We start from the raw sequence: 13376 nt of genomic DNA on the forward strand, positions 1-13376 counted from the left end.
TACCCCTTTCTCCCTTAAACTTGCTCTATGTAATGGCATTTTGATTTAGGGGATTGTGTACGTAGACGTTCTAGAAAAGATGTTTGCGAGAGATCCCTGAATAAAGCCTTATCCTTTCACTACCCCCACGAAAGAAAAATTAAAACACAGATACCATATTTTAGTTGCTCTTGGACAACTTTGAAAGCAGAAATGAAATGCCTCAGAAAATAACTGGCCAGGTCAGCTAGTATGGGGGGAAATGTTTGGAAATAGATTCATTTCTTCTGGTGAAATGGACAGAGGCGATGGAAGGTTTCTTTTACTGTAGAGGCCTGCAGAAGTTACACCCTTGCCTGGTTAGACCTAGGGTTTTGATTCTGAAATGTGGACCACGTTTCAAACATTGAGCGATTTAGCTTTATCTTAATGTACCAGGAAAGATGAATGTGACTGTTGCATGCTTGCATTAATGGGATTTTTATCTAGAAATTAGGAAACTTGACAAAGTTATTAGAAACCAAAATCTAAGAGGAGTTAGGATCCTGTGAGTTGCCCTCCATGTTGGCATTGTGGCGCACTAGGACTGGGTAGGTCCTTTTTCTTACCGACTTTGCCTTTTATAGAGCTATTTTCTTCGAAAAATAGTTGCTTTGGTTAGGTTTGGCTACCCATTTCCTCATGTGGGCTAGCAGCTTAATGGCAGCCTTTAGGATTTGTGCATTTGTTTTGCTTTTTCCCATTCTGAATTGTCACACATGATGGCCACCATTTTCTATTGAGACTACTATATACTACAGCCTGAGAGGAGAAGGGGTAAAGAGGAAGAAATAATGTACAAACATAACTGTTTTGGAGCCTCCTTTGTGTGAAGGGGACTTGCTTCCTCCTTTGTTTAACAAACTCCTGTGTCAGTGTGGAAGAGTTTGCCAGTATTTGCTGTTGATAGAACCACAAAAAGAAAACCCAGAAGTTGTAGCTCTTGAACAGAGGGGTCCTGGAACAAAGGCTTCTTAAGAGACCATAAACAGTCTTTGTTTGGGAAATGTTTTGTGTTAGGAAAGCTGGAACAAGTGGTTTCATATAGTTGAAATGTGGCAACAAAAAAAAACCTCTAAGAAATAAGAAATATTTTTTTATGGTGCAGTCTTTTTTTATAATTCCTCTATCTAAATTTCTGTTCATTGAGATTTTGGAACTCTAATGGCAAAATTTGAATGATTTGGAGGTTGTGGTATACTTTTAGGGGGAGAATTATAAAAGCGTTTCTATTTCCTTTTGTTCTTAGCTTTAATTTTTAATTAATAGTACTTGAATAGCATTGGTCTGTACCTAGTGAGGGTCTTAAGCTTCTTTGCTTTTAAAGCTTAGGGTGTTTACATTATTTTGTGTATGAGTACATAAGAGTTAACAGAAATTTGTGGAAATACAAAACAGCAAGGTAGCTGATGAAATGATGAGTCAAGACTGTATGCAAACCAAGTTTAAGACAGTAGCCAGAAGAGTGAGGAGAGCTAGACGTACTTTCCGAGGTGAGACATTGACTTAATTTTACTTGTTTTTTATTTTCTATAAAATGCAAGTATTAAATGTTTAAGTACAAATGTTATTTTCACTGTGTAGTATTTGGCTGCTAAGTAGATATTTTCTTGATTTTTTTTTTTTTCCAATGTGATAGAAGTGTGCGATAGCGTTCAGATACCTAACAGCTGCAGTTAGGCAGAGTCCACAAAATTCTCCTTCCTTAAAGGAATGACCAAAAGTCAGATTTAAATCAAGCCCCAGATGGCACAATAAAGACTTTTTTTTTTTTAAGTTTTTAACTTCTTTTGGTTGTTTTGAATCCTCATCTCCATCTTTATAGCCATTACATATAAGACTGTTGGAATGAAGTTGGCATCTTGGAGTGAGTGAGCTTGTTAATTCCACTTGGAGAACAAGGAGGAACTTAAAATACACTTTGTAAGAAATGCTAATTACAACATTGCTTGAGGGGTAGGAGCGTGTCTCATTTGGCTGAATCCTTGAACTCAGGCCTGCTGGGGTTAAAGGTGTGTGCTGGGGTTAAAGGTGTGTGCCACCACACCTACCTCTTTTTTTGGGGGGGCGGTGTCAAATGTGGAACCCTGCCTGTCCTGGAACCCTATCTATAGACCTGGCTGGCCTTGAACTCTGAGATCCACCTGCCTCTGCCTCCCTAGTGCTGGGATTAAAGGTGTGTGCCACCACTGTTCAGCATTTTGTTTTGGCTTTGCGTTTTGTTTGTGTACATTTGCATACATGTGTGCATAATATACTGCAGTGCACCTGTTGAGGTCAGAAGACAGTTTGTAGATGTAGAACTCTGGACTGTCATTTGGGTTCTGTAATCAAATTCATGAACTTGCTTATTTAATTTGGAGGGCAGTAAAAGTCAAGGATGTTTGGAGTACAGGAGTGGGTAGGCAAAAGTTTGCTAAAATGGCAACTTATTTTTAGAGTGTTTAAAATATATATTAAATACATAGATATGCATATAGCCATATATAGTCTGTATAGTTTATGTGCAATGATGGGATCATTTTATAGACTTGCCACCTTTTATTTTCTTTGTGATTGATTTTTACTTTGTGTTTGGCGTGTATATATGTGACCATGGGCATGGCTGTTGTCCAGAGGCCAGAAAAGGGCATCGGACGGACCCCATGGAATTGAGTTAGAGAGGGGAGTGATCTGCCATATAGGTGTGGGAACCAAACTGGGCCCTTTGCAGGACCAGTGCCCTTAGTTATTGAAGCATCTGTGCAACCACTCATTGCTGTCTTAGTGGGTTTACATTAGCACTTTAGAAAGAAGTGAGGGCTTAGTGTGACAGCATACCAGCCTGATCAGTTCCAGGCTGGAGCTACATAGTAAGAACCCACCGAAAAACAAAACAAAACAAAAGGCTGGAGAAATGGTTTAGATTAAGAGCATTTGTTGCTCTTCTGGAAGACCCAGGTTTGATTACCAGCATCCACTTGGTGGCTCACAACCATCTTTATCCAGTTTCACCAGATTGTTGTTGTTGCCTTCTGACTTCTACGGGTATAGGCACTCATGTGGTGTTCATATATACGTGCAGGCAAACACTTAATATGTGTAAGTCTTAAATATTTAAGGGATGAAGAGTTGGCTGTATGATTAAGAGTTATTTACTGGCCGGGCGTGGTGGCGCACAGCACTTGGGAGGCAGAGGCAGGCAGATTTCTGAGTTTGAGGCCAGCCTGGTCTACAGAGTGACTTCCAGGACAGTCAGGGCTACACAGAGAAACCCTGTCTCGAAACCCCCCCCCCCCCAAAAAAAGTTATTTACTGTGTGTGCAAACATGAGGACTGGAATTCTTAATCAAATATCCAAACAGCCACATAACAAATTGGGTGTGGTCCATATTCTCTTGTAACTCTAGCACTGAGTGGGAAGTAGACAGGAGGATTGCTGGGGTTTCCCTGGCTTCCAGCCCTTTGCAGAAAGTGATGGAGGACTGTACTTGGTGGCCTCTGGTGCATGCTGTAGCACACACACATCATACATGCAGCACATTCACACATGTACACACATACTCTTCTTACATAAGACTTTGAAAATCATTTAAATCTTTTTTCCTGGATATAAGAATACTTTTTTGATAAAGCCATAACTACCAGGGTAGAAATGAAGTTTAAGTGTTTATTGTTTGTTTGTGCCTCTGTTTGTGTGGAAGGAAGTGAGCAGGTGCACACGTGTCCTGCTGTCCTGTGGAGGTCAGAGGACAGCTCTCAGGAGTTGTTTTCTCAGTCCACTGTGTTTTGGAGCCAGGTGCTGTTTCTGCCAGGTGTGCTTCTGGCTAGCTGTGGAGAAGGCTTCAGAGTGCGGTGTGACCACAGAGACATGCCACCGAATCTGGGTTTTATATGGGTCCCAGGGATAAACCTCAGGTTGTCGGGCTTGTGCAACAAGTGAAAAGTATTTTCACTCACTGAGCCATCTAGCTCTCAGTCCCCTAACTTCTTTTTTTGTTTGTTTGTTTTGAGTCAGGGTCTTTCTGTGTAATAGCTCTGGCTATCCTGGAACTCTGTAGATCAGGCTGGCCTGGAACTCAGAGATTCACTTGCTCTGGCCGTCCTGAGTGCTGGGATTAAAGGCATGGGCTAACATGCCCGGCTCTGTTTTGTTTTTTTTGTTTTTTGTTTTTTTTAAAGAAAAAAGTTACTAGTATGGAAAATAATTGCTGTAGCTATTTTTCTAGATAAAAGCAAAGGGCAGTATTCCTGGAATGAGGACCAAGCTGATTGATTGTAGAGAAGATGAGGTTTTGTCCTGTTGCGGTTACACAGGTAACATTGCAGCAATTCAGAGTGAGCTCTCTAGTCTTTAATGCGTGACGGTCACGTGCCTAGGTGAGCGTGGGGTTATAGTGCCTGGGTTTTAGCCAGTGCTTTGGTTGCCTTTTACAGTTTTCAGAACTTGTAAAGAAACTTGACCATTTTGGGAACAACTGTTAGCAGGTGTAGAGGTGTGGGGAGTGGGTGGTCGGATTTCCTGTCTGCCTTGTTCCTTTGCTGGAATTGGCCATATTTTATATCAACTAGTTTGGAAGGGACTTTCTGCACAGATTAGCCCTTTTGTCTGACAGAACAGTTGAGGGTCAGGAGTGCTCAGGGAAGAGAATGAAGTAGCCTTTCTAAGATTCTTAATGTGTGATTAGGTTCTTAGGTAACTTTTCTTCTGTGCAGGAGAGTAGTTTAGCTTTCAGCATTGATGCAATTTCTGTGAGTAGAATTGCTAGTTAACATTTTATATGGTGTTAGTTTTTTCTTCCTTTGGTGCTATTGGAAGTCCTTGTTCATGTTTGGCAAGTTCTGTACCATCAAGGGCTGTATATTCCCAGTCCTTGTTTTGTACTGTTTTGAGACAGGATATTGATATTTTTATTAAGCTAGCCTGGAATTCCCAGAGCAGTTCAGGCTGGCCTCAAACTCAGTACTTTGCTTTGAATTCTAGGATTACAGGAGTATCTTAACATACTGGGCAGACATCCCCTTTAATTTTAATTTTCTTTTAATGTTAAGATAAAGTTGTTGCCAGGCATGGTGATGATGCACACCTGTAATCCCAGTATCATAAGGCAAGAGGAGAGAATGTTTAAAGCCAGCTGCTCATCTCTTAAAAATCTGTTTCTTCCAAGAAATATTTTTTTAGGGATAAACATTTTATCAAATCTGTGCATGTTGTGTGTATTCTTAAAAGTCAGTTTATTATGTACAAGGAAGGGCTATTTTAAAAGCTGCCTAGAGTTGTTTTTTTGTGCATCCGTATTCATATTCGTGCCTGCAAATGACTGTGTGCTCATTTCGTGGCATGTGCACACGGAGGTCGGAGAATAATCCTCCTGCGTGTGTGTTGGTTCATACTTTTTTTAAAAAAAGATTTATTTATTTATATGTAAGTACACTGTAGCTGTCCTCAGATACTTCAGAAGAGGGCATCAGATTTCGTTACAGATGGTTGTGAGCCACCATGTGGTTGCTGGGATTTGAACTCGGGACCTACGGAAGAGCAGTTGGCGCTCTTAACCACTGAGCCATCTCGCCAGCCCCTGGTTCATACTTTTTGTTTAAGACAGCCTGTTTTTCTACTGTGTATGCCAGGTTACTAGTCTTCACACTTCTGCCTCTCCTTGCCATCTTCCCATAGAAGCCCTGGAATGAGGAATGCTGTTTCCATGTGGTTGATCTTCATGTTTGTGCAGCAAGCTATTTTACCCACTGAGCCATCTTCCCAGCCAGCCCTAGAATTTTTTAATCTGGTTGCATCATGACCTTGGATAAAGTCTGTTTACCCCAGTGTGTATACCTTCTCATCTGCTCTAAAGGGATCTGACACTGACCGAGGGCTACTGTCTGGGTTAATTAATGGATTGCAGGAGCTTAAATCTTCAAGTCTCCCTTCCCCCCATCCCCACCCCCTTCCTTTGCTAAGAAGAGTCTGGGAACAGATGTAGCAAGACAGAAAAGTCTGGGACAAATACATATCCCTCATTTTCCTACAGAGAAGAATTGATTTTAGTGAAATTAGGAAAGGCAAAAAAGCCCAACACCATCAAAGCTAGAATAAGAACTGGGCATGGTCTGCATTCCTGTCTGCTTTAGTTTAGAGGCAGGTGATCAGTTAGAGGCCAGCCTGGCTTACTCATGTTCTAGGTTAGTTTTGGAAATACAACAAGACCTCCCAACCCCATTTCTAACCCCCAATCCTAGGATATACCTGGATGTGATAGGTTATTCCCAGCATCCAGTAGGCAGAGACAGAATCATGAGTTTAAGACCAACCCAAGATAAATAGTGAAACCTTGATTTTAAAAAATCCAAACTAGGGCTGGGTGGTGGCACACACCTTTAATTCCAGCACTTGGTGGGCAGAGGCAGGCAGATCTGAGTTTTGAGGCCAGCTTGCTTCTACATAGTTAGTTCCAGGACAGCCTGGGCTCTGTTACAGGAGAAACCCTGCCTTGAAATAAATAGCAACCTCCCCCCCCCCCCAAAAAAAAAAAAAAAAACTAGTGGATACTGGGGAGGTTAACTGAAGGGCAGCCATGAGGAAGTCATGGCTGGTGAGACTCTTCAGTGATGGCTCTGTTTTGGGGTCCTGTAAGTAACCCCTCAACCATTATCTGGGAAGCCCAATAAATGCACTGAAAGAAAACCCACACAGAGAAGCCTCCCCCCACATGAATCTAACAAGTATAATCTTCCTTTTTGCTTGCTTGCTTGCTTGTTTATGAGGGGTTCATGTAACCCAAGGTGTCCATGAACTCCCTACCTCCCAGGTATTGAATTGTAGCTTTGCATTATCATATTCTAGTTTATTCCTTGTTTTAGATGTGTAAATGTTTTGCTTGTGTGTGTGTGTGTGTGTGTGTGTGTGTGTGTGTGTGTATACGTACTAGTGAGTGCCTGATGCTTAAAGTGGTCAGAAAAGGGCATCGGATTCCCCTGGAACTAAAGTTACAAATGATTATGAGCTGCTTCATGGGTGCTGTGAATTGAACCTGGTCTTTTGGAAGAACAGCAAGTGCTCTTACCACTGAACCATCTCTCTTGTTTTTATTTTTTAAAGATTTATTTGTATGCATTTATTTTGGTCTATGTGCATGAATATGCATATGTGTGTGGGAATTCAGGTACTTAACTTGTGCACCTGTAGAGGCCAGAAAAGGACATTAGAGCTTTAGAACTTGGAATAACAGTGTTGGTGGATATCCTGCTTGAGGTACTGGTTCTGGGATCAGAACCCCAGTTCTCATGATTGTGCAACAAGTGCTTTTAACTGCCGAGCCATTTGCTCCAGCACTGTTGCGTTATTCTTGAGACAGGGTCTTACTGTGCAGTTCAGGCTAACATCTTGGTTGATTCAGGTGTAGATTTTCTCAGTACCTGAATCTTTAATTTGAAGCCTGCCGGATCTATAACTGAAAAACAATTTGTGTATGTGTGTGTGTGCGCGCGCATGCACACACACCTGTATAGTAACAGCAATTGAACTAGGGCCTCACTCTTGCTAGGCAAGCATTGTGCCAGTGAGCTACAGCCCCAGCACATCTGCCACTTTCTGTGTCACAGTGTTTTAAAAAATAGACAAACTTTTTCAATGAAAGTAACTAGAATTCGCAATCAGAAAAACTTGGAACTCTGAGTCTGGAGATTTATGGATCTTATAAAGAACCCCATTGGGTTCCTAGTGCCCATGTCAGGCTTCTAACTGCCTATAATGCCAGCTCCAGGAGTCCAACTCCTCAGACTTCCAGGGACATTTGAAGTCACATGCATATAGAGACACATAACTAAAGCCTTGGAATTATGTAGTCTCTTCTATTACTTCTTAGGTGGACCTATATTTTATATTTTACTTCTCTTTGGTGGGCCTATGCATTGTATACTTTTACTGTGTTTTTACTACTATGCTTTTGTGAGTGTATGTATTAGTCTTAAGTCAAACTTAATAATGTTTTCTAGATGTATGTAAGTACTGTCCAGCTGAAGGGATGGCTTGCTCATTTGATACAATGCTTGTCTGTATGAAATATGAGAGCCTGAGTTTGAGACCAAGAAATATACAAAATCTGGCTGTGTGTAGTAGCCTATTCTGGTCATACTGTTCATTGCTGGGGAAGCAGAGAACACAGGAAGGTGCTTGGGGCTCACTAGCCTATCAGTCTAGCCTAATTGTCTAATTATCAGTCTAGCTGCTAGGTCAACCTGACACTTTTTTTTTTTTCCTCCAGAGACAGGGTTTCTCTGTATAGTCCTGGAACCCACTTTGTAGACCAGGCTGGCCTCGAACTCAGAAATCCACCTGCCTCTGCCTCCCAAGTGCTGGGATTAAAGGCGTGCACCACCACGCCCGACTCCTGACATTCTTTTTAAAGGAGTTAAATGTTATTTCAAAGGAATTGACTGTCCTCTCTGACCTCATACACTCCTCAACACATGTGCACCTGCATACATACACACTCATTACAGAGACACTTCGATGATAGTAAGGCCTGCCTGCTCTTAGTGTGTTTGTGTATGTGCATGATGTGTGTGGGTGCACGTACTATGCCAGGCCGTGGAGGTCAGAGGGTAACTTTGTCAAGCTGATTCTCGCCCTCTACCTTCATATGGCTTCCAAGGATTGGTTTGTAAGGTAAAAACTTAACTGTGGAGTTACCACTAGAGCCCGCCCCATCCATGTACTAAGTTACGATCTATGTCTTCAAATGTTAGGCATTTTAGTTGGTATCTCGTAGTTTGGCTAGGTTCTTTTTCTGTGTTCTCCATGTGGCCAGTCCTCAACATTCCATCTCCGGTTCTTTGTCTAGGATTAAGATATCATCCTTATTCAGGCCTTGTTTAGGCAGTCGTGTTGAAGAGTCTCTATGGGTGTAGCTTCTCTTACCAAACTTCCTATTCTTCTGGTTCTTAAGAGGTCTCCCACTTCCTGCTGCTATGATTCCTGACCCTTTTGTTCAGCAGTTGTGTTGCAGATGTATCAGTTGGGCTGGGCACCGCACTTGTTCTTTGCACTTTGAGAGGCTGTAGTTTTCTGTAGTGATCTCTCTGTTGGTGTCTCTTTGAGAGATGAGACCCACACTGATCTTTTTCTTAATGTCCTGTGTGACATTGACATGTATCCTGTAGGCTACAGTTGTGAAACACTGTTTTACTCTAATTGTATAATGCCAGGAACAGAACAAATCCCCGCTACACCTCCATACTTAGAGAGCTTTAGGCAGGAGTCTCCTGGTTTCTGTGTGGTTGTACCAGGTCATCATTTGGAGATATTTCAGCCAGATGGCAACTTCTCTTCTTTGCCAGACTATATTTGAAGGTAGAAGACAAAGTAGGTTCTCTTTCTTCACATCTATACTCTGGTCCTTGTGTGTGTGTGTGTGTATGTGTGTGTGTGGGGCAAGGAGGAAGAGTGGAGAATGGAAAAGGTGTGTTTTTTGAAGTATAACCTCTACTTTGTAAAATTCAAAGTATTTAAGATTCTCTTCCTTGAGGCACCCATCCACTATGATGCTGTATTTGGACAAATTGAGAAGAGTCACTAGATTTTCCAGTATGAGGAGAGATAGCTTCAGGGATATGTAGAGATTGGGTTTTGATTTTATTTTTTTATACTTAAATTGTATTCATTCTCTTAGTTTTTTCTTTCATTGTTAATCTGTCTTTTACTATTTTCTGTTTGTAAAATATGTCTTTGCTATAAATAATGGGTAATTGTTATCAGATTTTTTTCTTTTTTAGAGAACAGTGTTTAGGATTTGGTTTGGGTGTGGTGTGTGTTTTGTGTGTGCATGCACCACACACACGTGCATAGGACATTCTTAGGCATCTAGTAAATGAAAACTTGAAGAGAAAAAGTTATTTAGTAAAATAAAAATTTCCTGGCTTCTGGTGACATTTTCATTATTACGTTATCCTGGACCCAGACTATTTTCAGAGTTTTTTTTAGCTTGCTTATAAAAGCAAAATAATGCTGACCCATCTTTACATCCTGAAGTTGGAAGGAAAGAGATAGTGTGTGGTGGAACTAGGATTTGAGCCTAGACAATGAAGGACTTTAGTTAGTGATCATTTATTAAGAATAAAGAAATAGAGACATGATCTAACTTTGCAGCCCTGTCTGGTCTGAAACTCGTCCTGCTGGCATGAAGCTCTGTCTGCTTCTGCCTCAGGAGAAGCCACGGCACCCAGTGGCTTTCTCTTCTTTCTGTTTTTAAAGACTAATTTATCTTTTTAGTTTTTCAAGACTTTTTCCTCTATAGCTCTGGCTGCCCTGGAACTCTGTAGACTAGGCTGGCTTTGAACTCAGAGATCCAATTGCCTCTACTGCCATGAGTGCTGGGATTAAAGGGGTGTGCCAAGATTAATTTTTCTATAGCCCAGGCTGGCTTCAAACTCAGTTATCTCATCTTATGCAGGAGAGTATTCATGCTATTGTGTACAGCTTTTTTTTTTTTTTTCCTTTTTTTTGAGACAGGGTTTCTCTGTGTAGCTCTGGCTGTCCTGGAATTCACTCTGTAGACCAGGCTAGCCTTGAACTCAGAAATCCACCTGCCTTTGCCTCCCGAGTGCTGGGATTAAAGGCGTGCGCCACCGAGCCCGGCAATTTATTTATTTTTATTATATGTAAGTACACTGTCTTCAGACGCACCAGAAGAGGGCTCCAGATATTGTTACGGGTGGTTGTGTGGCTGCTGGGATTTGAACTCAGGACCTTTGGAAGAGCAGTCAGTGCTCTTAACCTCTGAGCCATCTCTCCAGCCCATGTACAGCTCTTTAATAGGTTTAATAAATGCAGCTTTTCCTTTCTGGTCACTGAAATATAAAGACATGGCAATAGTAAGGTACAGATACAGAACGTTAGAGTGTCATTTTGTATTTTTAGGGAGTCCTAACTGGCCTTGAACTCTTAACAGAGAGTGACTTGGAGCTCCTGATTCTAATGCTGCTAATATTAGGACATAAACGACAACAACAGAAACCACAAAACAAGCAGAAAAGAAAGTGTGTATGTGTGTGTGTGTGTGTGTTCATGTGCACGGGGTACATATGATCATCAGAGCTGCAGTCACCTCAGCTTGTCAGGTTTGACAGATGCTTTTATCCACTGAGATATCACTTATACAGTGGATCATTGATACCAAACAGCCGTTTAAATGATGGCCAGTTCCTTTGGCTGCAGTTTTTTCATATTTTAGGCTAATAACTTATTTTGGAAATGTAGCAGTGGATGGAAGAAGTAAACAACTGAAAGTTGGAGACAGCGTTTAACCAGCGTGATGGAAGGAAGCTGCTGTTGGATGGCAGGGAAATGCCCACTTACATCTTTAATTGGGCATGCTCATTACATCCTTTTCACAGCGATGCTTACAGACTGTAATCCTACACTTGACAGGCTGAGTCAGGAGGATTGTGAGCCCCTGAACTATGTATGACCAGGAAACTTTGCCTCAGAAAAAAAGAACCAAAAATAAACAAAAAATAAGCGGGTGGGTGCCTTAGTGTATTTGTGCTGCTATAACAAAATATTTGATAAGGATACTTTATAAGTAGTAGTAGTAGTACAAATTCTTTTTAAATTGTCAAAGCTGGCAATTGTAGATTAGACTCTCCTGGGTTTCCTGTCTTACAAGGGCAAGCTAGGTCTCTATACTCAAGTATAGAGTAGTAGAAGGAGATCTAGACTCCTAGGAGATAAGAATAAGAGAAAGAGCCTGTGTGTGTGGGGGGGGGGAGGGAGGAGAGAGAGAGAGAGGGAGGAAGAAGAGGGGGAGGAGGAGGGGGAAGGAGGGAGGGAGGGAGAGAGGGAGAGAAAAGGAGAGAGCAGGGAGCCCAAATTGTCTGGGTTGGAAAATTTAAGGTTGGGGGCAGGGTGTGCTAGGTAGGGACTGAAGGATGCTGGGAGAACCTGGAGACCAGGTCTGCTTTGATATGTAAAATATGCACCCCAGTCCCTTGTCCCAGTGGTGTATAACCAAACAGGTTTAAATTCAGTACTATTTGGGATCATACATGTTTATTTAAAATAATTGTCTCCATCCTTAATGTTAGCATTACATTTAATTTACCAAACGTGTAGCAGGGCTAAATCTCTATACTTCAGAAGAAAGTAACGCAACTTTTTTGTTTTTGATGCTTTTATTTTTATTTTATATACATTGATTGGTATTTTGCTTGCACATGTCCGCGGGTGTCAGTCAGATCCCCTGTTTTTGTAAGATGCCACATGGGTTCTGAGTGTCCTGGAAGAGCAGCCAGTGCTCTTAACTGCTGAGTCATATCTTCAGCCCTACTGTCTTTATTTTTAATTAATTATTTTTTGTTTTGTTTTTCAAGACGGGTTTTTTCTCTGTTTAGCCTTGGCTGTCCTGCAACTCAATTTACAGATTAGGCTGGCTTGGAACACAGAGATACACCACCACTGCCCAGCTTGGTTTATATTTTTGAGACAAAGTCTCACAATATATATATATATATATATGTAGACTAGTCTGGCCTTGAGCTCATAGGCTAGACTATCTCTGCTTCTCTAGTGCTGGGATTAAAGGCATCAATTCATTGGGAAAAAAAAAAGGTTGTTTTTTTTTTTTTTTTTTTTTTTTTTTTTTGGATAGCTTCTTATTCTGTAGCCCAGGCTGGACAGGCACCTAGGCTGGCTTTGAACTTCTCTGAGCTGACACTCTTTCTCTCCCAACTTTCTGAATGCTGGGATTAAGCCATACCTGATTTAGCTAGCTGACTTGTTTTTGTTGGAGAATACACACACACACACACACACACACACACACACACACTTGGCAGTGCTTGTAACCACTCAGTCATCTCTCAGTCCCTGGTTTATGCATTTTATATATTTTATTTGTTTTAGTTTTTCCAGACAGGATTTCTCTGTGTAGCCCTAGCTGTCCTGGAACTGGGACTTGAACTCCTCCTGTTTCTATTACCAAGTAGTAGGATTAAAGGCCTGCCACCTTTAAAAAAAAATTTTTTTTTTAAATTCTTGTACATGAAGTGCTTCTCCTTAAGGCAGAGTTCAAGAGATCAGCATTGAAAATGAGGAAGACAAGGATTTTTTTTTTAAAGCTCAGGGGTAAGGGGTTTCCGAATGGAAAATAGGAAATAGGGGATTTGGCAGGCAAATAGGTTGTGTTACCTGGGCAGAGCATTGGGTATAAAAAGTTAGTTTCAACGACCTCCTGAACAAAGACATGATTGCACAGTAGGCGTGATGCACAGCATAGCAAGGTGGTCACAGAACCTTTGAAATAAAGAAAGGGTTGCAAGATGGTTATGAACAACGTTGTAAAACAAAGACATGATTGCTATTCCTGGAACAGGCAAGTACA

At 41.3% G+C, this 13376-nt stretch overlaps 1 protein-coding gene across 2 annotated transcripts in view; it reads left to right on the forward strand.

The window, feature by feature from the left end:
* Positions 1-13376, forward strand: part of Kdm5b (lysine (K)-specific demethylase 5B) — a 72701-nt gene that overhangs the window by 1656 nt on the left and 57669 nt on the right. Inside the window, exons 1-2 of one of the 2 annotated variants that reach the window (XM_011248090.3) lie at positions 481-569; positions 1417-1511. The exons of the other annotated variant lie outside the window; for it this stretch is intronic. The gene's annotated coding sequence lies outside the window, so the exon portion shown is untranslated. Of the gene's footprint in view, positions 1-480; positions 570-1416; positions 1512-13376 lie in introns of those variants that run through there. 2 annotated transcript variants of the gene reach the window in all.

This window comes from Mus musculus, chromosome 1 (assembly GCF_000001635.26).
Source record: "Mus musculus strain C57BL/6J chromosome 1, GRCm38.p6 C57BL/6J".
NCBI classification, from domain to species: domain Eukaryota; kingdom Metazoa; phylum Chordata; class Mammalia; order Rodentia; family Muridae; genus Mus; species Mus musculus.